This window comes from Stegostoma tigrinum, unplaced genomic scaffold, assembly GCF_030684315.1.
Source record: "Stegostoma tigrinum isolate sSteTig4 unplaced genomic scaffold, sSteTig4.hap1 scaffold_94, whole genome shotgun sequence".
NCBI lineage: Eukaryota > Metazoa > Chordata > Chondrichthyes > Orectolobiformes > Stegostomatidae > Stegostoma > Stegostoma tigrinum.
In genome coordinates, this window is record NW_026728819.1 from 951727 (window position 1) to 978158 (window position 26432).

The window sequence follows — 26432 nt, forward strand, 5'->3', positions numbered from 1 at the left end:
TGGACAACATTGACGTGAGCCTGCCATGTGACAAAGAACATTTGCACCAACAAGTACCAACAAATAATGATCAAATCTGAGAAATGAGAATCGAACCACAGCCAAGTGACATTCACTGGGTGTATCTTTATGGAATTCCCCATTATCATCATCCTGGGGACGAATATTGATGAGAAACTGAATTGGAAATATCAGCTGAATAATGTGCATCCAAAATATATCAAACCCTCTCAACCACCTGACTTCCTGTTCAACCACGTTCAGGGATTTGTGAATGTTCATTCCAAGGTCTGTTTGTCCCTCTACACCATTTGCTATTCCTCGCTTTCATAGTTCAGTCTCCCTAAATTCATTATCACTCACTCCTGTGGATTCATTTCCTTTCACCATTTTATCTTTCCACTTGATTGACAACTCCCTGCAGTCCACGGTTTTCTTCGTCATGGTCAACTACATGATTATTTATTCTAAATTATGGCTTCTACAACTAGGTTTTAATGATGGTTATACATCAGAAAACAATGGAACTCCACTGGATTAAAAACTGAAAGGACTGCAATTGCTGTAAATCAGAAACAAATAAAAAACAGAAATTACTGGAAAAGGTCAGTAGAACTGGCAGCATCTGTGGAGAGAAAACAGAGATAACCTTTCAGGTCGAGTAACCCTCAGATTTCCACTGGAAACAGGTGTCCAGATATGGTTCCTTCTTCGGTGGGAATTCGCAGCACCTATAGCAGCAGAGTATAACTATATGTGAATTTGTGGGTGGCTCCGGAGTTTATTTTTCTGAATGATCCCTTCCCACACTTGGGACTGGTGAACAACGTCTCCCCAGTACACCTGATTAAATGAGTTTCCACCTCAGTGGGTAATTGAATCCTTCCTTCATTCTGCAATTTCCCTGGTTTCTCTGTGCTGTGGGTGTCCTTGTCTCTGTCCAGATTGGGCGATCAGGTGAATTCGAGTCAATGCAGAGAGAAGGCCTATTTTTTTTTCTTGTTGTGAATGTGTTTTTGTTCTTCCTTATTCTCCTGTAGGATGTGGGTATTGCTGGTCAGGACAGCATTTGTTGTTCATCCCTAATTTACCTTGAACTGATGTCAGAGGGCAGATAGGGATCAACCATGTTGTTGTGGGCGTCGTCACTTGTATGCCAGGCCAGGTAATGTCTTCCCTTCCAAAGGGACATGAATGAATGGGATTTCAGGACATTAAAGTCACGGCCTCTGTTCCTGAAAGTCAGGTTTACATTCCAGATTTTATTCATTGAATTTAAACTCCAGCACCTGCTGTGTCTCAGTCCCCAGGGATTATCACCACTGCACTGCTATCTCTCCGCTGTATCGCCTTACTGTAGAGAATAACTTTCACTGTTCAGATCATCCCAGAGTGACAGAGACAGGAGAAGGCCATTTGGACAATCACACCGGTGTTGGTTCCTGTTGAGAAAGGGATTGCGTGAAAGGAAAAAGTACCAGCTGATGCATGTTTGTAACATTTACAGACTGTCCATGTCAGGATAAATGTGTTTTAAATGTAGGTTGAAGTGGTTACTGAGAGCAAGAAGCTGATGCAGGGACAATGAGCAAAATTAACTTAGCTGCGAACAAACATCAATTTGTTGGTGTAAACAGCAGAGAATGGTTTCAATCCAGTGACCTTCTGGGTAATGGGCCCAGCATGCTCCGTCTACACTACACCCTGCCTGGTAACTCAACTGGAACATATTTTACTTCCTTCTTGCTTGCGAATGGAAGTGCACGCACACGCGCACACACACACACAGCAATGTATGATTAACATACGCACAATGTCAAAGGGCCAAACAGCCCAGCAACCCACACAGGTGGGCAGACTCATGATTTGACCGAACTTTTGGTAAATGCTAAACCAACAGTTACATGCCTCATTCCAAAGAAGGAGGACTGAACTGGGAACATTAACCCGGCTTTCCGTCTGCAGATGCTGACAGACTTACAGAGATCCACCAGCAATTTCCGTCATTGTTTATTTCTGATTGTTATTTATCTGTGGGTGATAACTTTCCCCGGATTGTGAACAATGACATTCAAATTCATCTGAAGGATATCATCGTTCCCCACTCTCTTTGTCATCCTTTTCTCACCCTTCTGCCTTCCATTATCACACCCCACAGCTGGTAGGTTTTTTCACTTCCTCTCCATAATGGTGTCAAACACATGAAAATTCAACTGGTTCCACTGAAAAGGTCCTGGATATGAAATAAAAATCAAGTTTTAAAAGACAGAGATAGACATACAAAAAGTGAATTTAACAGGCAGGGGGAGTCTCTCAGGGGATGGGAAAGCAATCTCTAATATGGTTGATAATTGAGACATTTCCCTGGGAAAGTTCAAGATCCAACAAAATAATCTAGTCATTTTACAAGTTCTGTTTTGACCAACATTGCTCTGTGATATTTCCCACAGCCCGATGACCCAATAATCCCTGCTCCATGTCAATAAAAGCATCTCTGGGTGAGGTTCAAGCTCACAGCCTCAGCATTTTATGCACCTCTGTACTGTCACATAAGGACCGCACGCTCACCGATTGTTTGACAGGAACTACAGAGTAGCCCTGTGCGCTCATTGCCATTCCCATTTCCAGTTGTATCTTTGCAGCTGGTTCACTGCGTTTCTCTGATTCCAGGCCTGGGAACTGGGATTATCTGGTCTTGTGCAGCAGTACCTTGTGTGAGGGAATTTTGGTGAGGTTGCCGATGTTAAATAGACAACAATAGAAGGACACAGCACGCCCTCACACGCTGGCCACACTGTCATACATCAAGAATATATTGGAAGTGACAACAAGACCCCTCAGACCACTCAGAGTCATGGTGATGGACACACCCACAGCCGCTCAATGACAAAGACTTACAAGAATTAAAGACCCCATTCCCACAACATGCAGAACCAATGCAGTTTACAAAATACCATGCAATTTTGACTGTAAACATTACATCGGACAGACAGGAATGAAACTAGACATCGGAAATCAAAAACTTCAACTGGCAGCAAAACGGAATGACAAACTCTGCTTAATATCGAGACACTCAGACAATGAAGGCCATCAGTTCAACTGGGACAAGGTAACCATAGTAGCCCAAACCAAACATAGACATCCACGGGAATTCCTAGAGGCATCGTTCTCCACCCGTCATGCAATCATCAAACGTAAAGAATTGGACCCCTATACAAACCCATGCACATCAAAACCAGAAATGACACTACTCACCATAACAGAGCAAACAGTATAAATTCCAAGCAGAGGAGAAAAACATTGCTTCAACGGAGGCTGTACTGATTATGTCCCCTAGCATGGTGATGAAACATCTGAACAAGAACAAGCCAGCTCGGCGAACAAGTCAACAACTCACCCACAAACTGAGCTATAGATCTTTGCCAAAACTTTGAGCTGAGTTCAGTGTGAGAGCTGAAGACCAGTTTTCCTGTTTACCCTGGTAAACAGATCACTCCGGATCAATCACTCACATTGACTATCATTTGTGTGTTGCCCTTTCCATGTCTCACCTTGGTTCAGCTTTCTGAAGGGTTCCATGCATTTATCATTTTGCACATTTTACTGTGGAGAGTTTTGCAGCCTCATTTCAAGACCATTGAGTTTACAAACAGAAAGAGACCATTCAGACCATCACCTCTGCTCTGCCATTCAATGAGATCCTGTCTGATCTGCACTTTGTTGCCTTTCCCCATAATCCTTGATACCTTTATTGCTTAAAGATCTGTCGATCTCAGCCTTAAATATACTTATTGGCCCAGCCACAACAAACCTCTGCTGCAAAGAATTCCACTGATTCACAACTGTCTGAGAGAATAATTTCTTCCTCATCTCTGGTTTAAATATGAAACCCCACTCTGATATGAGGTATTCTGGTCCTAGACTGTCCTAGAAGGGAACCAACCTTTCTGCAACCAAACCGTTAATTCTCCAAAAAACCTGCATGTTTCAATAAGGAGCAAGGTTTTTGTTTTGCAGTACAGTGTTTGAGCAGATGAAGGAAATGAATCTCAGAGCTTCAGAGTGTTAGAAAAGGATTTACAGATCAGAAACTTGCTTAGATACAGCAAGAACTAAGCACGCCACTTGATTCTTTAATCATTCAGCACTGGATATTATTGGTCTTTGAATGTCAGTATTGAGTCAAATAAAAGTAACGTTAAATTCCTTCCTTTCATCTCCCAGTAACTATTGCCCAATATCTTAAATCTGTGTTTCTAATAATTTTACGATCAGTGAAGAGGAACAGCTGCTATTTAGCTACCTTATCTAAATCTATCATAAACCAAGATACCTTTGTCAAAGATCACCTCAGTCTCCTTTGTGTTGCGCAGAACAACCTCAGTTTCTCCAACCTGACCTTAAAACTAATATCCCTCAGTTCTTGAATCATTCTCATCAATCTCCTTTCAATCATTCCACAGACCCTCACATCCTTCGTGTACATCAGCTGTTTGTGCAGACCCAAATGCTCTGTGTTCAAGTGGGTGATGTTATCACACACGGGCAATTGCGAAGTGACATCACCCTAATTCATGGGCATTTCATGAACTGTGGGTTTCCTCTGACCCCGGTCGTTCTGATATCTTTTGATCTGCAGACTCCAGCATTTGATTTTAAAGTTGAAGACAATGAAATTATTTCAGTATTTTTAACCAGTAACGTACACATGTTGTATCAGAGACAATGGGAACTGCGGATGCTGGAGAATCCGAGATAACAAATGGTGGAGCTGGGTGAACACAGCAGGCCAAGCAGCAGCTTAGGAGCACAAACCCTGATGTTTCGGGCCTAGTCCCTTCATCAGAAAAGGGGAATGGGGAGAGGGTTCGGAAATAAACAGGGAGAGGCGGATCAAAGACGGATAGAGGAGAAGATAGGTGGAGCGGTGAAGGCAGCCGAAAAACTGCTCGATGTCCAAACGTGAGTGGTATTCATTGATGTATGTGTGGAGGGGGATAAAGGTGAGCCCCTTACTGAGGACTGACCATTTGACCTCAGTCAGGGGAAGGTCTAGGGGTGATGGTGAAAACTGGGCAGGGCTCAGCGTGGCTGTCTCCTCTGGGGCTCCTGGCTGTGGAGGCTGTGGGCTGTTTGGCCTGCTGTGTTCATCCAGCTCCACGCTTTGTTATCTCATGTACATATTTTGCTTCACGTGCTGTTCTCAGTTATCTGACTCTGGTATTGTTGTGATGTAAATCAAATCCCACTGACTTGAGTATTTTGCAGAGGTGACAAAGAAGGTTGGTGAAGGCAGAGAGGGTAAACATTGTTTGGATGCACTTCGGAAAGGTGTTTGAAAAGGTTCCTCATGGTAGACTGGTTAGATCACATGGAATCCAGTGGAAGCTAGTGGTTTGCATCCAAGATTGGCTTGAAGGCAGGAGGCACAGAGTGATGGTAGCGTGTTGTATATCGGACTGGAGACCTGTGACCTGTAGTGTGTCACAAGAATCAGTGCTGGGACACTGCTTATCCATAACTTTATATAAATCATTTAGATGGAAGCACAGGAGGGATGGTTAGTAAGTTTGCAGATGGCCCCAAAATTCATGTTGTTGTGGACAGTGAGGAATGTTATCTCAGAGTACAATGGGACCTTGATCAGATGGGCCAATGGGCCAAGGAGTGGCAGATAGAGTTCAGATAAATGTGAGGTGTTGCGAATTCGTAAGGCAAACTAGGGCAGGACTTATAAGTTAATGGTAGGGCCTTGGGGAGTGTCACCAAACAGAGACATTGGGGTGCAGATGCATAGTTCCTTGAAATCGGAGCCACAGTTAGACAGGGTGGTGAAGAAGGCATTTGGCATGCTTGCTTTTATTGTTCAACATATTGTGTGTCGGAGTTTGGACGTTACGATGCAGATGTACAGAGCATTGCCACTTTTCGAATACTGCATTCAGTTATAATCTTCCTGCTGCAGGAAAGTTGTTGAACAGAAGGATTTCAGAAAAAGACTTACAAGGATGGTGCATGGATCGAATGGTTTGAGCTACTGGGAGAGGAGCCTGAATAGATTGGGGCTGATTCCCTGGAACGTCATAGGCTGAGGCGTGACCTTACAGAGGTTTATAAAATCATGAGGGGCTTGGATGGGATGAATTGCCAATATCTTTTCCTCAGGGAAAGGAATCCAAACCTGAGAGCATGGGTTTAAGTTGAGAGGCAAAAGATTTAAAAGGGACCTGAGTGACAGTTTTACATGTAGAGAATGCTGCATGTATGGAGGAGGTGGTATAATCACAGCTCTTAAACAGCATCAGGATTGGGAAATGAATAGGAAGGGGACAGAGGGATACGGGTCAAATGCTGGCAAATGCGACTAAAATAATTGAGGATATCTGGTTCGAATAGACAAGTTGCAGCAATCAGTCTGTTTCCATCCCTTATATCTCTACAGCTCTTGGATCTTAATTTGCAATTCTAAATTAGCAGGTTGTAATTGGAATGTATGGAGTCGAAGCCAAACCATTTGTGACTTATTCAATGTACTGGCTTAATATCCACCATCCATGAAGGAACAGGAGTGATGTTAAGGATGTTGGAGTGATATGGGGACCCCGTTAATATATTCCAGGACATCTGGATTAGTCCAAGAAATTGTATTCATAATTGTGACCCAGTACTTCCTGGCAGGGATATTACTCGATCAGAATTAGAATTTGTTTCTAGTATTTGCTTCGATTTGATTTGGAAAGAGGCAGGCATGTTTTGCATTGCTAACAGTTCATTTTATTTAGTGCACAGAATAGAACAGCGCAAAATCAATCCCTTTTACAACTACAGGCCCATTGACACTGCAGACAGTTACACATTCCAAAGAAACAGACAGGATGGGATGGGTTTGGGAGGCAGCGGTGATGATTCACCTTCTTTGCAACGATGAGTCACGTTTATCGAGGGAGGTAGACCCACCGTCTTCAGCGAGTGGTTCCTGCTGGATGTGCACTGCCTGAGAGGGCGCTGGAAGCAGAATCATTCATTGCCCTCAAGAGAGTTGAATGATGTGTGGTTTACAGGGCATCAGGAAGAGCGTGGCATGTGGGACTGGTGAAGTTGCCTGTACAGAAGCTGAGGCAGACAATAAAGTGTGGAGCTGGATGAACACAGCAAGCCTAGCAGCATCTCAGGAGGACAAAAGCAGACGTTTAGGGCCTAGACCCTTCATCAGAGCTCTCTGATGAAGGGTCTCGGCCTGCAACGTCAACTTTTGCGCTCCTGGGATGCTGCTTGGCGTACTGTGTTCATCCAGCTTCACGCTTTGTTATCTTGGATTCTCTAGCATCTGCAGTTCACATTATCTCTGATGCAGACAATGACAGTCTGAAGCACCTTCCTCTGTGTTGGGACATTCTCTGAGTGTGCGGTTCTGTACCAATTGTGGCTGCAATCTCACTAGCCCTCCAGCAGTCGCGGAAATGGTTGATGAGGCTTGTTAGTGATGTCAGCTCTGCCCTACCTCATTCGATTGGTACATTTCCGATGATCTACATTCGCTACGAAGTGAGTTTTACAGAAAAGGTGATGAAAAAGTGCTGGTATAAACTTATTGTTTTTCCCAGTTAGGAAGCCCAGGAGTTTGTGAACAGTAAAAACTGACAGCAGAAGGTAACTGGGACTTAAGGTAGTCCAGCACTATAACGGCATTGCTTTTTGGCCTACTTGGTTGACGTCAGTTTTAATATCTGATATGTCTTTTTTTTTAAAGACCCTATGTTAAACTGATTTTTGGATTAAGGAGTAGGTCCTTGCTCCATCCACTCTGTGCATCATCCAGGTATTGCTGTGTTTCCAGGACTGGTGTAGTCTCATTAAACCAATTCTAAAAACAGCCTGTGCAAAACTTGAGGAAGGGTCCAGGCCTGAGATGTCAGCCTTCCTGCTGTGTTCATCCAGTTCTACACCTTGTTATCTCAGATTCTCCAGCATCTGCTCAACAGGCCCTTCGGCCCCACAAGTCCACACCAAACCTCAGAGCATCCCAGCCAGACCTAATCTACCCCTCCCTAAACATTACAGGCAATTTAACATGGCCAATCAACCTAGTCTGCACATCTTTGGACTGTGGGAGCACTCTGAGGAAACCCACACAGACACATGGAGAATGTGCAAACTCCACACAGGCAGTCGCCCAAGGCTGGAATCGAACACAGGTCCTGGTGCTGTGAGGCAGCAGTGCTAAATACTGAGCCACTATGCTGCCAAAGTGCTTTCCTCTCAGTACTCTCACCCAACTTTCTCCAAATATGCTTGTTCCAAGGTAATTGTTAATCTGTCCTTTTCTGCATGTTCAGCACTTGTTTTGAATGTCAGTGCCTCATCCCTGGTAATACCGCACCTTCCCACCAACACCATCCCCAAATATCCACACATGGAATCAGAAGTAAAAGAAAATCACCTGCCAACACTGCCTCAATATAAATAGCATTTCAGAAAAAAAAAGATGAAGCTATCAAAGTATTCACTAGTTTTGACTCTGATGATGACAACTTGGGATGTATTGAACTAGAGATTTTGGAAACACTGAGCCAGGAAAGGATATGGCATATACAATGCACGTTTTTCATTTGAGTGCAGAGCAACTAATCAAACAAGTGTGCATGTGTCTGCTTTATTTTTCTCAAGCCAAGGCCTGAGCGCTTAATCAGATTACCAATTCACTGATGTGGGATACAACTGTGAATGACAGTCGGTGGCACATTACTCCGAAAGCCAATTCTCACATTAGCCAGACCAAGAGATATTTGCAAATCTAGCGAAATGAGCCAGAGTTAAATAAAAATGCTACATCAAGATGCAGAATTGCCTGTCCACATAGTACATTCTTGCTCTAAGAACTCTACAAGCTTTTCAGCACCTGACACAAGTTATGCCGCAATATCTCTGCCCTTCCTTGGCATTTTTGCACTTTGACGTCTCAACTAGAACTTAATGTCTCAGTGCTCCTGTCTTGCCTGGTTGTTTATTGCAGGCATAAGCCAGGCAGCTTAGCACTGTTATTACCAGCAGTCAGCCAAGGGCTGGTCAGCAGCTGTGGCAACAAACACATGTGTTTCGACCAAATGGTCACATCGCAAAGTCTCAGGGAAACAGTTCTCAGTCAAGGCAAGGGAGATAGTATTCAGTCAGGAGATCCTGACACAAAATGGCCAAGGAATCATTCAATATCAGCCCAGGGACTTTGACACTGTCAGTCAGCCATTTGGGGATAATCAGGATCTGGGAATCTGTATCACTACAGTACAGAGAGGTGGCCACACTCACCACTAATTACATTCTCAAAATGTTCCAGTAGACTTGTTGAGCCTGAATTATGATCATCAATCCAAGCTGACCCTGTCCATTCCTGCCACTGGGGGTCAGTTTGATGAAATTCTTAAGAGGTGTTCAGGAGTTTGCGAGGTTCAAGTCCATCGCTCCCTGAAATAGCAACACAAGTAGATAAGATGGTGAAGAATTTCACTTTCATGGTACACTGCATCAGGATCTGGTCAGCTTTGATATCTGGCTCATAAGTGAGATGAGGTTTTTTTTCCAAACATGTCAGAGCATGCATTGTTCCTACGAGTACAACTGTGGTTCCATTCATGCATTTTTTTTTGTTTCAACCATGAAACGGTCACAACTTGATTAGAAGTGAAAGTGACCATCAGCCAGTTTGAACTGTCGGTTGCTAAATAAATTAAGACAGAGATAAATGTATTTGCAGGAGGTTTTTTTTTTAAATTAACTTTTAAAAAATATCATTCATGGAATCTTGATATCACTGGATAAGAATGGAAGTTTCCTTCCCTAAAGAACATAGGTGAACAGATGGGTTTTTCCAACTGACAATAGATTCACGGTCATCATTAGATTCTTATTTCCAGATTTTTAAAAAACTCAAATTCCACCATCTGGAATGGTGTGATTCCAATCTAGGTCACTAGACCATATCTCAGTCTCTGTGTGAGATGTTAATGTGATGACATCCCATTGATTTATATACTTCTATAAATTAAAGTCTCTGTATAGGAATCAAATGTAGATAAAAGACTTTAATTTATACAAGTAAACTCTTATCTACCTTCACATAGATATGCAGGCACTACCCTGAAGCTTACGGTCCAGCTAGGAATTCAGTGTAACACTTTTTTAACTCCTTTTCTTCTCACACATCAGTATGCAGACACTGTCTTAAACTTCCTGACTGAATTTAAATTAGAATCACACTGTTTCAAACAGGGGAAGGTGGGGAATATTTGTAAAGGTGTGAAACCTCTAAAGCATGTAACTCCTGTCGCTGACAAAGGGGTCAGGGCACTGACTTTGTTCTAGTCAGACACACTGGCAACTTAAAATCACAATCTGTCCTGGACAACAACTCAAAATCGCCTCCTGCCATTAGCAGCTACTTCACTAGCAATCGATACTATAAGCTGGTCTTTTATGTTCTTGATGTAATAATTGCTTGGTATCCTATTTTTGTCTGTTGCAGTAATTGTTTCATGTATCATGCCACTGTAAGTTGTGAAATCGTTTTATGCGTCATGTCTTTTGTAAACTATAAAAAGCGGGCACTGTCTGCTGCTCGGGGAGAATTACTGGCGAGACTCTGCTCTCTGTGCCGGATTCAGTACAGTGATTCTCCACAGCTTGTACTTGTTTGGTAATAAAAGGATTTGTGTTTTTTCCAAACAGGTCAGTGTCTTGTGATTGCAGCAAGTCCGTGAGGGTCTCTGAAAACAAACTTGACATGTGGAGTAATGGACAGCAGACTAAATAGAAAGTATACACTAGATATCACACAATGTCTTGGTTTTTGTATTCATCACGAGATCCGTCACTGCTCTGGACACCTGGTAAAGATCTGAAGAGACTGCATTCCCCATGGACAGGTCACCAGGTTTCATTGCATTTTTGCAATCGGCTATCAGGGATACAGAACATGACTCATCCCAATCTTTTGTTTGGATTTAAAACTTTCCTTTGATTGTTTCCAATAAGCAAATATCTATTAGTAGTTGAAACATGTCTGTGGAGAGCAATAGAATCCATAATGGTAAAAGGTGTGCAAACATATTGACCAGGCACAACAAATAAAGGGCCTTTAAGATCAACATAGAATCCCTACAGTGTGGAAGATGGCCATTCAGTCCATTACCAACCCTCCAAACAGCATCTCACCCAGTCTCACACCCTACCCTGCATTTCGCACACCAGACACTATGGGCAATTTAGCATTGTCATTCTACCTAATTTGCACATTTTTGGACTGTGGGAAGAAACTAGAGCACCTGGAGGAAACCCACGCAGGCAGGGTCTGGGTAGGACACTCTTTGTAAGTTCAGTGTGAACTTGACGGGCTAAATGGTCTGCCTCCAGACTGGAGGGATTCTATGATCTACAGAAGCAAGCCCAAAAAGTATGGTTTGGATATAGCTAACAGCAGAATCAAAAGTCAACTTCACAGTTACTCTAAAATTTGCTGCTCGTTAACCAGTCCTGATGAACCAGGAAATCCCTTTTCACATACTGTGTGGGCGGGTCGTCTTTAGTCAGTGAGAATGTGTCAATGTGTCGTGATAACATGACTATTTCCAAACTCTACCTGACAGATACAGAACTGATATTAACATTTTATCCACAATACCTGTACCTTTAATTGAGCAGGGATCAGTAACATCAGTACAAACAGCCCAAAGCCATGGTTCACTTGATAGTGAGAGTGACAGCAAAATCATTCAACTGTGCTTCTTTGTGAACTCACTGGTGTGTTAACAGTTTGGATAACTGAGTGAATGCTTTCCCCACTCAGAGCTCATGAATGGGTTCTCCCAGTGTGAACCTGCTGGAACACAAGCAGGTAGGATGACCAAGTGAATGCTTTCTCACATTTAGAGCAGATGAATGGTTTCTCCCCAGTGTGAACGCTCTGTATGTTAGGTGAGCAAGTGATTCCCTTCCCACACTGGGAGCAGATGAATGGTCACTCACCAGAGTGAAGTAGCTGTTGGATCAGCGGGCAATTTGAGTCAGCAAAGCCTTTCCCTCATGCAGAACAGGCCAACAGTCTCCCTCCAGTGTGAATTTGCTCGTGCATCAGCGGTTGATATGTCCGAGTGAACGCTTTCCCACATTTCAAGCATGTAAATGGTTTCTCGACAGTGCGAACTCACTGGTGTTTAAGCAGGTTAGAGGACTGAGTGAATCCCATTACACAATCAGAGTAGGTGAATGGTTTCTCTCCAGTGTGACTCTGGTGGTCAGTTTCTAGCTGGGATGGATTAAAAAATTCGTTCCTGCAATCTGCACATTTCCACAGTCTCTCCCCAGTGTTACTGCGCTGGTGTTCGGACATTTCAGATGAATCTTCACAGACTCTTTACAGACCATGTGCATTTCTCCCCAGTGTGAATGCTGCTTTTTCCTTCAATGTTCAAAATCCTGAGGTCACTGGGTTGTGATAAACAAAGTGACTGTCAGACCTGGATGTGGACCTGTTTGAATTCTCCAATTGCAGACTAAGCTTTCAAACAGAAAGCAAGTGCAGTGAGTGAAGAACCAGAAGAACAACCACAGATTGTGAAATCGAGAAATCCTCTGGACATTTATGGAGCGACGCTTGGGAAATATGCTGGATCATCGTTAGAACAAATTCAAATAAATATCCTCCAGGTAAGGGATCCAGTCAGTATTTGCACAAAACTGCTGAAAGAGAGAGGTGGGAGAGCCAGGGAGGAAGGGCAGGCATTGTAACTCAGTCTTTCAGAGGGATCAAAAGGTTAAGAACAGTGCAGAAGTAAAATTGTGGAAATCTGAAATGAAAACAAAAAATGCTTAGTCAGAGCTGTACAGCATAAACCAATCCCTTTCATCCCAGTTGTCCATGCTGACCATATGTCTCAAATTAATCTAGTCCCATTTGCAAGCAGTTGACCCATATTCCTCAACCCTTCCTATTCACATACCCATCCAGATGTATTTTAAATGTCATAATTTTACCAGCCTCCACCAGTTCCTCTGGAAGGTCATTCTACACAGGCACCACCCACTTCCCCTTAAAAAAGTTTCCCTCTCAGCTTAAACCAATGTGTTGAGTTCTAGTCTCCCCTACCCCAAGTAAACAACCTTGGCGACTCACTCCATGCCCACCATAAATTTTATTAACCTCTAAGGTAATCTCTCAGCCTTCAATGCTCCAGGGAAAATATCCCCAGCGTATTCGGCCTCTCCCTGCAGCTCAAAACTTCCAACATCCTTGTTAATCTTTTCTGCACCCTGCTAAGTTTAACAGCATCATTCCTATAGCAGGGAGACCAGAACTGAACACAGTATTCCAAAAGCAGCATCATCAATGCCTTGTTGAGCCTATAACATTACCTCCCAACTCCTACACTCAATGCACTGACTAATAAATGCCAGCACAGCAAATATCATGTTCACTACCTTCTGTACCGAGAATCCCCCTTCAAGGAGCTGTGCACCTGCACCTCAAGGAGTCGCTGTTGCGTAACAGTCCCCAAGGCCTCATCAATAAGTGTTTAAGCCCTGCCCTGATTTTCATTACCATGATGCAAAAGCACACATTTATCCAAACTAAACTGGTTTCTGTCACTCCTGGGCCCATCGACCCATCTGATTAAGATCCGATTGTCCTTGGAGGTAACCTTCTTTGCTGTTTACCACATAAACAATTTGTGTCATCTGCACACTTACTAACCATTCCTCCAATATGCATTCCACATGATTTGTATCAATGATAAAAAGCAGTGAAACCAGCACCGATCCTTGCAGCACACTGCTGTTAACAGTCCTCCAGACTGAAAAAAAAACAACACACCCACCACGATCCTGTTTCCTACCTTCAAGACAATTTTGTTTCAAATAGCTAACACTCCCTGGATTCCACTTGATCTAATCTTGCTAACCTGTCCGTCATGTGGAGCTTGGGTGAATGCCTTGCTGAAGTCCATATAGACAACGTCCACTGCTTTGTCTTCTTCAATCTTCTTTGTCACTTCCTCAAAAAACTCAATCAAGTTAGTGAGACAGGATTTCCTACTCACAAAGCCATGTTGACTATCCGTAATCAGTCTTTGCTTCTCTAAACACATGCAAACCCTGTCCCTCAGAATCCCCTCCAGCAATTTACCCACCACTGACATCAGGCTCAATGGTCGATGGTCCTCTGGCTTTTCCTTAAAGAATGGCACCAGATTAGCCACCCCACCTTCTGACACTTCACCAGTGTCTCAGTGATGCAGATATCTCAGCAAGGGGCCTAGCGATTAGATTAGATTCCCTACAGTGTGGAAACAGGCCCTTCGGCCCAAGAAGTCCACACTGTCCCTTGAAGCATCCCACACAGACCCATCCACCTATAAGCCACACACCCCTAAACACTACAGGCAATTTAGCACGACCAATCCACCTAACCTGCACATCTTTGGACTGTGGGAAGAAACCGGAGAACCCGGAGGAAACCCACGCAGACACGGGGAGAATGTCTGTGTGGAGTTTGCACAGTCGCCCGAGGCTGGAATCAAACCCGGGTCTCTCTTCCCCAGCTTCTCAAAGTTTGTGGATAACACCTGATCATGTGCCAGGGACCTGTTCACCTTTATGCATTTTAAGACGTCCAGCACCTAGACCACTATAATATGGACACTTCTAACAACTCATTATTTATGTCTCCAAGTTCTCTAGCTTCCATATCCTTCTCTGCAGTAAATACTAATGTGAAATACTCATTCACTATCTCAGCCTGCAGTTCCACACATAGAGAGCCGTGTCGATCTTTAAAAGGGCCCTGTTTTCTCCCTCATTGTTTTTTGTCCCAAATGAAGTGTCAGAATCTCTTGGGATTACCCTTAACCCTATTTGCCAAAGATAGCTTGTCTCCTTGTTGCCATCCTCATTTCCCTTGAGTATACTCCAACTGCCCTTATACTTCGAGGGATTGACCCAGTTCCTGCTGTCATGACCTGACATGCGCTGTCTTCTTTTTCTTGACCACAGCCTCAATTTCTTCAGTCGTCCAATAGCCTCTACATTTACCAGCCTTGCCCTTCACATAAGCAGGAACGTACTGTCTCTGGACTCTCCCTATTTTATTTTTGAAGGCCTTCCACTTTCCAAGCATTCCTTTACCTGCATATTACCTCTCCCGATCATCGTTTGGAAGTTCTTGCCCAATAATGTCAAAGTTGGCCTTACTCCAATTTAGAAATGTATATTAAATATACAACTTTTATATTTAAACTGATCCCATCTGTCTGCATCTGGCACATATTCCTCTAAACCTTTCTTATATATGTCCTAATTCAAATGCCTATTAACAATGCATCTGTACCTGCATCCACCACCTCCTCTGAAAGTTCGTTTCACACATGAACCACACTGTAAAAGAAAAATTGTCCCTCGTCGTTTTTAAATATGTCTTTCTCCTCTCACCTTACATGTCCCCTTGTCTTAATCACCCAACCTAGGGGAAAAAAAAAAACCCTTAATATTCGCATAATCTGTGCCCCTCATGTTTTTTATGAACATCTGTAAGGTCACCCTGTAACCTCCTATGCTCCAGTGAGAAAAGTTCAAGCTTTGGCAGTCTATTTTGATAATCAAGCCCTCCATTCCTGGCAACATGCCAGCAAGTCTTTTCTGACCTGTCTCCAGTTTAATAATAATCATGTCCTTCCTGTAACAGGGCAACCAGAACTGCACGCAATACCTCAAAAGAAGCCTCACCAATGTGCTGTACAACCTCAACATAACATCCCAACTCCTATAATCAAAGGTCTGAGCAATGAAGGAAAGTATGCATAACAATTTACTAACAACCCTGTTGGCCTGTCTCCATAAAGTTCGAAGAATTATGCAGTGAATCTTCGCATTTCTCTGTTCCACAACTCTACCCTGGGTGCAACCATCAATTGTGTAATTCCTACCCTTGTTCATTTTACCAAAATACAATATTTCACATTTATTCAAATTGAGCTTCATCTTCTCCTCAACCCATTGACCCAAATAATTAACATGTCACCGTCATCTCAGATAACCTTCACTAACCACTATACTACCAATTCAGTATCATCTGCAAACTTACTAATCTTGTCCCTTAAATTCTCATCCAAATTGTTAGTGTAAATGAGAAACATAAGTGGACCCTGCACCGATTGCTGTGGAACACGCTAGTCACAAAAGTCCACTCTGACAAATCCTCCAGCACCACGTTCTCTCCTATAACTAAACCAATTTTGTTTCCAATTAGCGAGCTCTTCCTGAATCACATGTGATCTAACTTTACTGGAATTCTGGAACCCTGACAAAAGCTTCACTCTCATTCTAGAGGTGCTGCAAATCTGACCCAATTCCCCTGCGATTTGTCCATGGCCCTCTTGATCGTTCCTTGAAAAAAGTTAATCCCAGATCTTTGAGAATAACTACTGAATCGGCATCCAGCTGCCACACAGACTGTTCCAGATTCTGGGAACTTGCTGAGCCAAGTAACCTGCACGTTTTCACCCTGCATTATTTGCCAATTATCTGAATGTTGTATTCTGCAGTTACCAAACATTGTCACAATGTTAATAATTTTTCTCTCTCTGCAAACTAATATCCGGGAAGCAAACCTACTACTAAACTAAATCATTGCTAATCAGCCCCAAGGAGAATCATCCGAGCTTCTGTTAGCTCTCTCCAAATCAGAAACCCATCATAATTATAGATAACAAAGTGTGGAGCTGAATGAACACAGCATTTGCTGCTTGGCCTGTGTTCATTCAGCTCCACACTGTTATCTCAGATCCTCCATCATCTGCAGTTCCCATTATCACCCATCATTATTGTAATTTACTTATGGGATGTGGTCTTTGCTGCCCAGACTTATATAGATTGTCCATTTTTATTTGATTTGGAGAAAGTGGCAGTGAACACTTTCTCTCACTATTGCACTCCGTGTGCTGTAAGTGCACCACTGTGCCGCTTAGATGATAATCCACCCTGGAGCCTCACCACATTCCCTATCGCAGGAATCATATCTCAATCCTCACTACCCTCCCTTTCATGAGAATGACCCTGGAGCCTGCACTATTGCAGGCTCCACCCTCGAGCCTTACCACCTTTCCTGTCACTGGAATCTCTCTCCAGCCTCACAACCTGCCTATTGTTGGAATCCCCCTCTAGCCTCAGATCTCTCACGGTCTTTGTAGATTCCTCCAGTCTCTCAAGCCTCCTTATCTCTAATCCCCTCCAGCCTCAACACCCTCCTATCTCTATAAATTCCTCCAGCCCGTATAAACTTCCTTAGCTCTGTAATTGCCTTTACCCTCACAAACCTCCTTTTGTTTGAGGTCTCCTCCAGCCTCTCAACCCTCACCATTTCTGTAACTTCCTCCAATCTCACACTTTCCGTATTTTTGTAATCTTCTCTAGTCTCGGAACCCTTCCTGTCTCTAATATCCTCCAGCCTCACAAATCTCAATATGTCCCTTCCTCTAATACAGTCCTAATGATGGTGCCCCATTTTTATTCCTCCACTTGATGGTGGCTCTTGCAATTTCCTGGGATTCAAGCTCCAGAACTTCTTGGTAAACCGCTTCATCTCTATACCTCACTCGTCTCCCAAAAACATTAACCAATTAGGAGTCATCTATTCTAATATCTCCTTTCCTGAGAGGGAAAAAAAATTGCTTGAACTACTGTTTGGCATCTTCTCTGTGAAGTGTCTCTGAAGTCGACAGTGCAGAAAAGGGCTCTGTGGCCCATCCAGCCAGTGCCAGTTAAAAACCACCACCGAACCATTCTAATCTAATTTTCCAGCACTTGGCCCATAGACCTGTCTGTGTTGGCATCACAAGTGTGCATCTAAATATGCCTTAAACGCTATGAGGATCTCTGTGCCTACCACCCTCACAGACAGTGAGGTTCAGTGCCATTGTCACAGCATGATGACATCACAGACAGGAACAGAGACGAGCTGAGTCTGTGCAAACCAAAAGATCCCCCACACACTGTGAAGGACGGGAGGGTCCCTGATAGGGGGCAGAGGAGATTTAACAGAATGGTTTGTAGGGAGTGGGTTTTTAGTTGCATGGTTAGGGCTGTTTTTTTTAACATTATTCTTTCATGTGACTTGGGCATTGCTGGTACATAGAGAATATTCATTTAAGATAGATGGACTCTCCTTCTCAAGTTCTCCCCTCGCCTGGGGTGTGGTAATGTTTGGGTTAAACCAGCCCTGTGATCAGGTAGGACAATGGTCACTTTACCTTTGGCACAGTGACGCCACTGTGCGTCGGTGGTGTAGAGGGGAATGTTGAATGTGGTAGATGGAACCACTCTGACAGCGCTTCATCTGGAGGATGTTCACTTTTTCTAATATTGTTGGGGCTGAACGCATGCAGGGAAGTGGAAAATATTCCAACACAATCCAGACGAGTGCCTTATAGACAGCAAACAGTCATTGGGGAATCAGGTGTTTGGGGGAAACAGATTGTTCTCCTTGTAACAAAGGATTTTGAGGGACCTTTGATAGAGGTGTTGACAAAAGAAACACTTTAGCATGATAAAATGTACACTCATGACTGATCATAAAGATTACAGGACATATATTGAAAATTTTAGGGACGATCTATTGAGAGAATGTGGTGATTTGAGAGAAAAAATTTACACGGCAAATGAGAAGTTAGCAGGAACACAATACTCACACACAATGCGAATATCCAGATGTTGATGAATTGAGTAATTCTGTCAGAGTTTGGTGTTACAATTATTGAGTTTCCCACCTGCAAGTCCACTTGTAATATCCTGTAACACAAATTCATAAAATCCATCACTGTCAGTCCGGGTAGAAATTCACAACATCCCCTCATCCTGGCCGAAGATAACTGTGCATTGTCCCTATTACACATTATCCCTTGTGGAGGTCAGTCATCGATTCAGGGAGAAATCTATTTGGGTTTCTAGGAATTTCAACCTTGGGACTTCATGTCACTGACCAGAACTGCAGGTATTTGACAGATGGCAAAGAATGGCCAAGATTTAGTGACAGGAAAGAGAAGGAGATGGAGTGGGATTTTCTAATGACAGCGAAGTCAAATATTGGTTTTAACAGAGTGGATGAGATGGACATAGCCAGAAAAGAGGAGCAGACAGAACAAGGACAATATCTGAACTGGCATGGGGGAAAGGGGCAAGGAGGAGGAGGAGGAGAGGAAATAAAAGAGACTTAGAATGTTTGTGGTTTAGCAGGAATAGGGCAAAGGATTAAGACGAACTCTGATAAGGCTTCACACAAGACTGGAGAAAGATGCATGTTTAGGACTAAAACAACGAGCAAAGTGCATGGCAATTTGGTTTGGTGGGCTAGTGGAAGAGAGGAAAGCAGCAGAGGCATCCGATTTGGATTGTCTCAATCTTAATGACATGGAGTTTCTATGTGTCTCCCTCACTTCTTGTTGAAGGGGAGGATGGAGGAGACAGGATGACGGACAATGGTTTGCAAAGAAACAATGCCTGTGTTAGAGATATTCAAAAATGAGTGAACAAACCTGATGAATTAACTTTTATCCAGAATATTAAAATGGACAACAGAAGTCCGTGCTCGAATCCAATCTCAGCAGATGGTGGAATTTGAATTAAATAAAAAAAACTGGAATTAACAATCAACTGGTTGTCATGGAACCATTACTAATGGCAGAAAAAGAAAAAAAAAACTGATGTCCTTCAGGGAAAGAAAGTTGCCAACCTCAGCAAGCCACTCAGTTGCAAATCACTGCAAAGTCTCAACAAAGGAATGATGCTGGGTGGACTACTTGGCATCTACCAAAGCACTAGGAAGGACAACTGCAGAATCAGCCCTTTCGACTCCATAAGCTCCTCCTGACGAATATCTGGGGGCGAGTGGCAAAATTTGGAGAGATAACTCAGACTAGTCAAGAAACAGCGTCATATGCTCAGAATCTCCCTTATCGACAAGTGACACACACTTAGTGAAGGCCTGTCCCAGGAGCAGGACAGACATGACAACACAACGCTCTTCTGATCGCAGCAATTGACCTGGGAGTACGACATTGACTCTGCCACCTGATAGACTCATGGCTCCTGCTGAATGCCATGGGCCATCCTCCCTCAGTTTTGAAATTGGCAACAGTATTATCGCTAGATCATTAATCCAGACACCCAGACACCATTCCGGGGACCTCGGTTCAAATCCTGCCATGGCAAATGATGGAATTTGAATTAAATAATGATCTGGAATTAATAGTCGAATGATGACCATGAAACCATTGCGATTATCCGGGTTCACTTATGTCCTTTCGGGAAGGAAATCTGCCATCCTACCTGATCTGCATGACATGCAACTCCAAACCCACAGCAATGTGGTTGACTTTAAAGTGCCTTCAGGGACGGGCAATAAATGCTGGTCCAGCCAGCGATTTCCACATCCCAAGAGTGAATTTTAATTAAAAAATTCATGTTGAACAGCACTTGGAGTAAGCACAGAGTGTAAATGGCAATAAGTGTACTCAATGCCCCCTATGAGGAGTAGTTCACAGCAGGATTACCAATCAAGCTGGTCGGGTCCTAAAGGACAAAGCTGCCTGGCTGGGACTGCAGCAGGTGCTGACACAACCAACAGAAGGGAAAAACATAGCAGATCTCATTGTCACAAATTTCCCAGCTGCAGATGCATCTGTCTGTGACAGGATTGGTAACAGCGACCACCGCACAGTCCTGTGGAGACAAAACATCATCTTAAACTTGAGAATACCCTCCATTACGTGAGTGGCACTAAAATCGGCTAAATGGGAGATACTTGGAACAGATATAGGGGCTCAAAACCAGATATTTATGAAGCTTTGTGGGACTTGAACAGCAGAAGAACTTTCCAACACAATCTGTAACCTCATGGGCGAGCATATTGTGCACTCAAACATTACCATTGATCCAGGGGAACCACACTGATTGAATGGAGAGTATAGGAGGGCATGACAAGAACAGCATCAGGCATAGCTAAAAATAAGGTGCCAACCTGATAAAACTACCAAACAGGACTATCTGCATGCCAAGTAGCATAAGCAGCAAGAGTTAGAGCTGAGCCATCCCAAAACCAGGAGATCAGATCTGAGCTCTGTAGTTCTGCCACACCCAGTCGCGAATGGTGATGGGCAATAAAACTGGAGGAAGCATGCCAAAAATCCCCATCCTTACTGACAGAGGAGCCCAACCTATCCACGCACAAGACAAGACTGCTGCATTTGCAGGAATATTCAGCCACAAGTGCCAATTGGATGATAAATCTCAGCCTTCTCCAGAGGCCCCCAATATCACAGATGAGAGAGTTTTCATCCAATTTGATTCATTTCAAATGGATATTAATAAATGGAGGAATAGTGCAGCAAAGATTACGGGCCCTGGCAACAGTACCGATGACTTGTGCTCTAGAGGTTGCCAGCCACCAAGCCAAACTGTTTCAGTCCTGCTACAGCACTGGCATCTACTGACAATTTGGAAAACTGCCCAGGTCTGTTCAGCACAAAAACACAGCAAATCCAACCCGACCAATTTCCCCTCAAGCAGTCTACTCTCTATCATCAGTAAAGTGATGGAAGGTGTTGTCAACAGTGGTACTAAGCAGCACTTACTCAGCAGTAACCTGCTCAGTGACACCCAGTTTGGGTCACGCCAGGCACTCAGTTCCTGATCTTATTACAGACTTGATCCACAAATTCACAAACAGCTGAACTCCTGAGGTGAGGTGAAGGCAACAGCAGAGTCCTGCACAAAAACCATTTTGTTCCACTTCAGTGACAATGACACCTCAGTTTCAGCTCATCTGCTGAACCTCTCATCTATTCCTGTGTTATCTCTAGACTTAACTATCCAAACTCACTGCCAGTTGACCTCCCACATTCAACGTCCCTGCAACCTCAAGAATACCTAAAATTCTGCTGCACACATGTTCATTTGTACCAAGACCTGTTCACTCATCACTGCTGTGCTCCCTGACCCACAAAGGCTCCTATTTATAAGCAACAATTTAAAATTCTAACCCGTGATGATCCCTGTTTCCATGCACCACACAACCTTCGAGACTCTGTTGGAGTCTGAAAGTAAATAAATTGTCAATGTGTTTAATCATTGCTTCACTACTGGAGGCTGTTTCTACAGTTTCCAGGCAACATGGTCTGGAATTCCTATGATAAACCTCTCAGGTTTGCTTTCCTTCTTTAAAGATAGTCATGAAAACCTGTGAATTTGGTAATGTTTTTGGTCACCTAATCTAATATGGCCTTACATCAAAAGTTTCTAGATCATATTTTTGGTGAAATTATAAATATGATAAAAATACATACAGTTTGTTGATTTGGACATACACCATCAGCTCTTCAGTATCGCTAGATGAATGATCTGTAACTTCTCTAATGACCGCATTGTGGGAGCACCTTCATCATATGAACTGCAGCAGCATGCGAAAGTTGAACATCACATTTTCCACACGCAACAGGGCTTTGGCAACGATCGCTGGTATCTGTGGAAGAAGAAACGGAGTATATGTTGCAGAAGTGCAAAAATGAACAACAGAATAAAAAGGCTGTAAAATTTGGTGGTCTGAAATGGAATAAAAATGCACTCTCTTTCTGCCAAAATATTGCCTGACTTTGAAAGACGCCATTCAAAAATTAATCTGGTAAGAGAGCAGCGCAGAGTTAGGAGGTGGACAGCAGTGGAAAATTCAGTTACATTAGGTATAAGAAAATAACAGTAAAATACTAAACAGAGATCAAATATATCCATCATGAGAGACTGAAGAGATTAGACACCGACAAAGATGTGATCAGGAAGCACAGAACTAAGTTAGGAGTGCTAGCTGCTACGATCTCACACTCTGGGAAAGAAATCCAGAAGAAACAAACATTTCTCTTGGTTTGAATTTGCTCTGTGTAATTTCATTTCATTTCTGAAGAAGGGTCCAGACTCAAAACACAGGCAGCGCCGATACAGTCATCCATGCACTGGAGGAAGAGGTGGGATTCGGGGCCAGTGTAGGTATGGAAGAGAGATTGTTCCATATGACCGACAAAGAGATAGGCATAGCTTGGGCCCGTGCAGGTACCCATGGCCACCCCCTTTGTCTGTAGGAAGTGGAAGGAGTTGAAAGAGAAGTTGTTGTTGGCAAGGACGAGTTCACTTAGGCACACAAGGGGGTCAGTGGAGGGGAACTGGTCAGACCTACAGGACAAGAAAAAGCATCAGGCTTTTTAGGCCGTGTGCATGGGGAATGCGGGTGCTAGTGTGGTATACTGCCTCTGCTGTACCTGTTGTGGTCTCCTCTACATCAGGGAATCCAAGCGGAGGCTTGGGGACTGCTTTGCAGAATATTTACACTCGGTTCACAATAAACAACTGCAAGTTCCACTCCCATTCCACCGACAACATGTCCATCATGGGCCTCCTGCAACACGATAACAATGCCACCCAAAGGTTGCAGGACCAGCAACTTATATTCCGCTTTGGAACCCTGCAGCCCAATGGTATCAATGTGGATTTCAGTAGGTTCAAAACCTCCCCTCCCCCAACTGCAGTCCAACACCAACCCAGCTCATTCCCCACCTCCCTAAGCTGTTCTTCCTCTCGTCTATACGTTCCTCTCATATCAAGCCACACCCCCATTTCCTACCTGCTAACCTCATCCCACCCCCTTGACCTGTTCATCCTCCCTTGACTGACCTATCCCCTCCCTACCTACACTCACCTTTACCTGCTCCATCCCCACCTCTTTAACTTGTCTGTCTCCTCTCCACCCGTCTCCCCCTCTCTCCCTGTTTATTTCAGTATTCCCTTCCCCTCCCCCATTTCTGAAGGGTGTAGGCCCGAAAACGCCAGCTTTCCTGCCCCTCTAATGCTGCCTGTCCTGCTGTGTTCCTCCAGCCCCACACCTGGTTCTCACTTTCAACCAGAGACTGCTGCGCATGCGCCCAGCTTCACCTCCGCCCTCAAAGTTTCAGTGCTGCCGCGCATACGCCCCGCGGATCATTGCCCCCAATAAAGATGGTGGCGATCACACAGCCCATCTCTATCTGAAGCGTTGATTTATTTTCTGCAAAAGTGAGCCTGGGAGTTTCAAATGTGGATTTTCTGATGTGCACTCCCAAGCCCATAAGAATATCACTTCCCTCCCACTTTCTGCCGTTTTGCCTTCTTCACCGTGTCCTGCTCTTACCTCAATTGCACAAACCTTAGTCTCAGCGAAGGGGCCAGGCACAAAACGTAGGCTTTCCTGCTCCTCTGATACTGCTTGGCCTGTTATATTCATCCAGCTGGACACCTTGTTTTCTCGGAGTGTCCAGCATCTGCCGTTCCCACTTTTCTCAGCGAACCTGCACTGCTCGCGTGGATGATCAGAGATAATGGGAACTGGAGATTCCAAGATAATAAAATGTGAGGCTGGATGAACACAGCAGGCCAAGCAGCATCTCAGGAGCACAAAAGCTGACGTTTCGGGTCTAGGCCCGAAACGTCAGCTTTTGTGCTCCTGAGATGCTGCTTGGCCTGCTGTGTTCATCCAGCCTCACATTTTATTCGCGTGGATGATCACCTGGTTTGCACTGATCCAGCCCCCTCTTCATTCCGATTGGTTAGAAGGGCAGAGACGTTGGCCCGGTAATGCACGTAAACCCTGTATTCCTATTGGTCCCACACTGACATCAATCACCCAGACACCATTGTGACCTGCACCATGCGCTGTGTTTTCTGTTGTCATTGTCATCAGGCTCTGATACTTTGAGACAAATGAGACTGAGAACTGGATGAGAAAGATTGTTACCTTAGCGATCCTGGGGTTTTAATGAGTCGCTCTGTGTAAGGGGCACTGCACCCAAAACGTTAACTCTCTTTTTACCTTCACAGATGCTGCCAGACCTGCTGAGCTTTTCCAGCAACTTTGTTCTTGTTCCTAATTGACAACATCCCAGTTCTTTTGTTTTTTTTCTAATGAGTCGCGATTGAAAAGGCTTCCTGCAGCTCAAAGCTAAAGATACTCTTGACACCGCTCTGTCAGCGAATAGAGAAATGGCGGTGAAATAAGGGGAATAAATACTGGTCTAGCAGTCCTCAGGTAAGATGTAAAGAGAATAATTATGAATATGAAGAACATCACGTGGTGAAGTGAGGTGAGTGTTGTTCGTATGAACTGTGTTTGGGCAGAGAGGGAGGTTAATCAAAAAAGAACAAGCATAACGGAGATTCTCAAGAAAGGTCTGTGCGATAGAAAGCAACGAGAATCAGAAGTTAAAAGCCCAAGATGGAGTTTGAAGACCAAGGCTGCAAAAACTTCAATAAGTTGTCTATCTGCTAATTATCGACATGAGCAGTATAAACGACATTCAACTGTAAAAAGCTGTCTGAGTTTGTCACTGTACTTTACTTCATAACAGATAAACTTCTCCACACTTTGTCTCAATAAGGCTGACAGTTGGTTCAAAAATCAGTTCTGCTGCCAAGTCCATTCCTGTTTGAAAAGGAATACAGATCACATTTAAATAGACAATGCTAAATGTTAATCCAGGCTGGCAGCCAAACTCCACTCCCTCACCACTGACTCCATCCCTGCCCCTGGTAACTGGCTGGTAACACACTGCTCACAGTCATGGTGCAATAGTTCACCCCAAGATGAGCTTCCAACTACATTATGCACCCCCACACCCATTATCACAAAGCCCACATACAATTTCAACCTCAACAGCATCTCAGCTCATCTGCTGCTGAAACTCTCATCCATTCCTTTGTTACCTCTCTACTTAACTCACCAAACACACTCCCGGCTGGCCTCTGAATTCTACTTCTCTGAAATCTTGAAAAGACCCAAAAATCTACTGCCTGTGTGTTTACTCTCACCCATTTCAACATCTTCGAGTTTTGCCATCCTGTGCTCATTAACATACACATTTTCTGGGTGGCAAAGCACCAAGGTATTGAAATTCATATCCTTATTTTGAAATTTTGTCATCAAACCTCCTTCTTGTGATAGTGCCTCCAGCTGCACAACCCTCTGAGATATATCTGAAGAAGGGTCACTAAACACAAAACAATAATGTTGCTCTCTCTCCACAAGCACTGCTAGATATGCTGAGTTTTTCATCAATTTCTGTTTGCGTTACTACTTTCAAGCATCTACAGTTCTTTCGGTTTTTCCTTCAATATATTTGTTCTCCCTGACTTCCAACCTCCTGTGGATTTCTGGTTTTAACTCTCCCACCTTTTTCATGGCCTCAGTTTCCAAGGCCATAAGCTCTTGAATTTACTCCCTCAGCATCCTTGGTTTTAAAAGTCCCTTTCTTCATTCAGGATATTCCTTGAAACCTACTTCATTGGCCTGTTTTGGATCACTTGTCCTAATATATCCA

General features: G+C 43.7%; 2 long non-coding RNA genes and 1 pseudogene across 4 annotated transcripts in view; 2 read left to right on the forward strand and 1 right to left on the reverse strand.

Moving 5' to 3' along the window:
- The window catches only part of LOC125449866 (uncharacterized), a 26033-nt gene extending 14911 nt beyond the window's left edge, over window positions 1-11122 (forward strand). Inside the window, exon 5 of the long non-coding RNA XR_009445519.1 lies at window positions 10723-11122. This is a non-coding gene — a long non-coding RNA (uncharacterized LOC125449866). The remainder of the gene's footprint in view (window positions 1-10722) is intronic.
- Window positions 961-24446, reverse strand: LOC132209436 (uncharacterized). Of its 3 annotated transcripts, XR_009445522.1 has the most exons (6): window positions 24251-24446; window positions 22383-22558; window positions 18732-18831; window positions 11681-12839; window positions 9307-9462; window positions 961-1442 (listed from the first exon to the last, which is right to left on the reverse strand). It is a non-coding gene; the product is annotated as an uncharacterized LOC132209436 (long non-coding RNA). The 3 variants fall into 3 exon arrangements; XR_009445523.1 differs by lacking the exon at window positions 961-1442 and having other exon boundaries at window positions 8439-9462; window positions 12019-12839; XR_009445521.1 differs by lacking the exon at window positions 961-1442 and having other exon boundaries at window positions 8439-9462.
- On the forward strand, window positions 7688-7853 carry LOC132209447 (U2 spliceosomal RNA; annotated as a pseudogene).
- Window positions 24447-26432: the final 1986 nt, after the last annotated feature.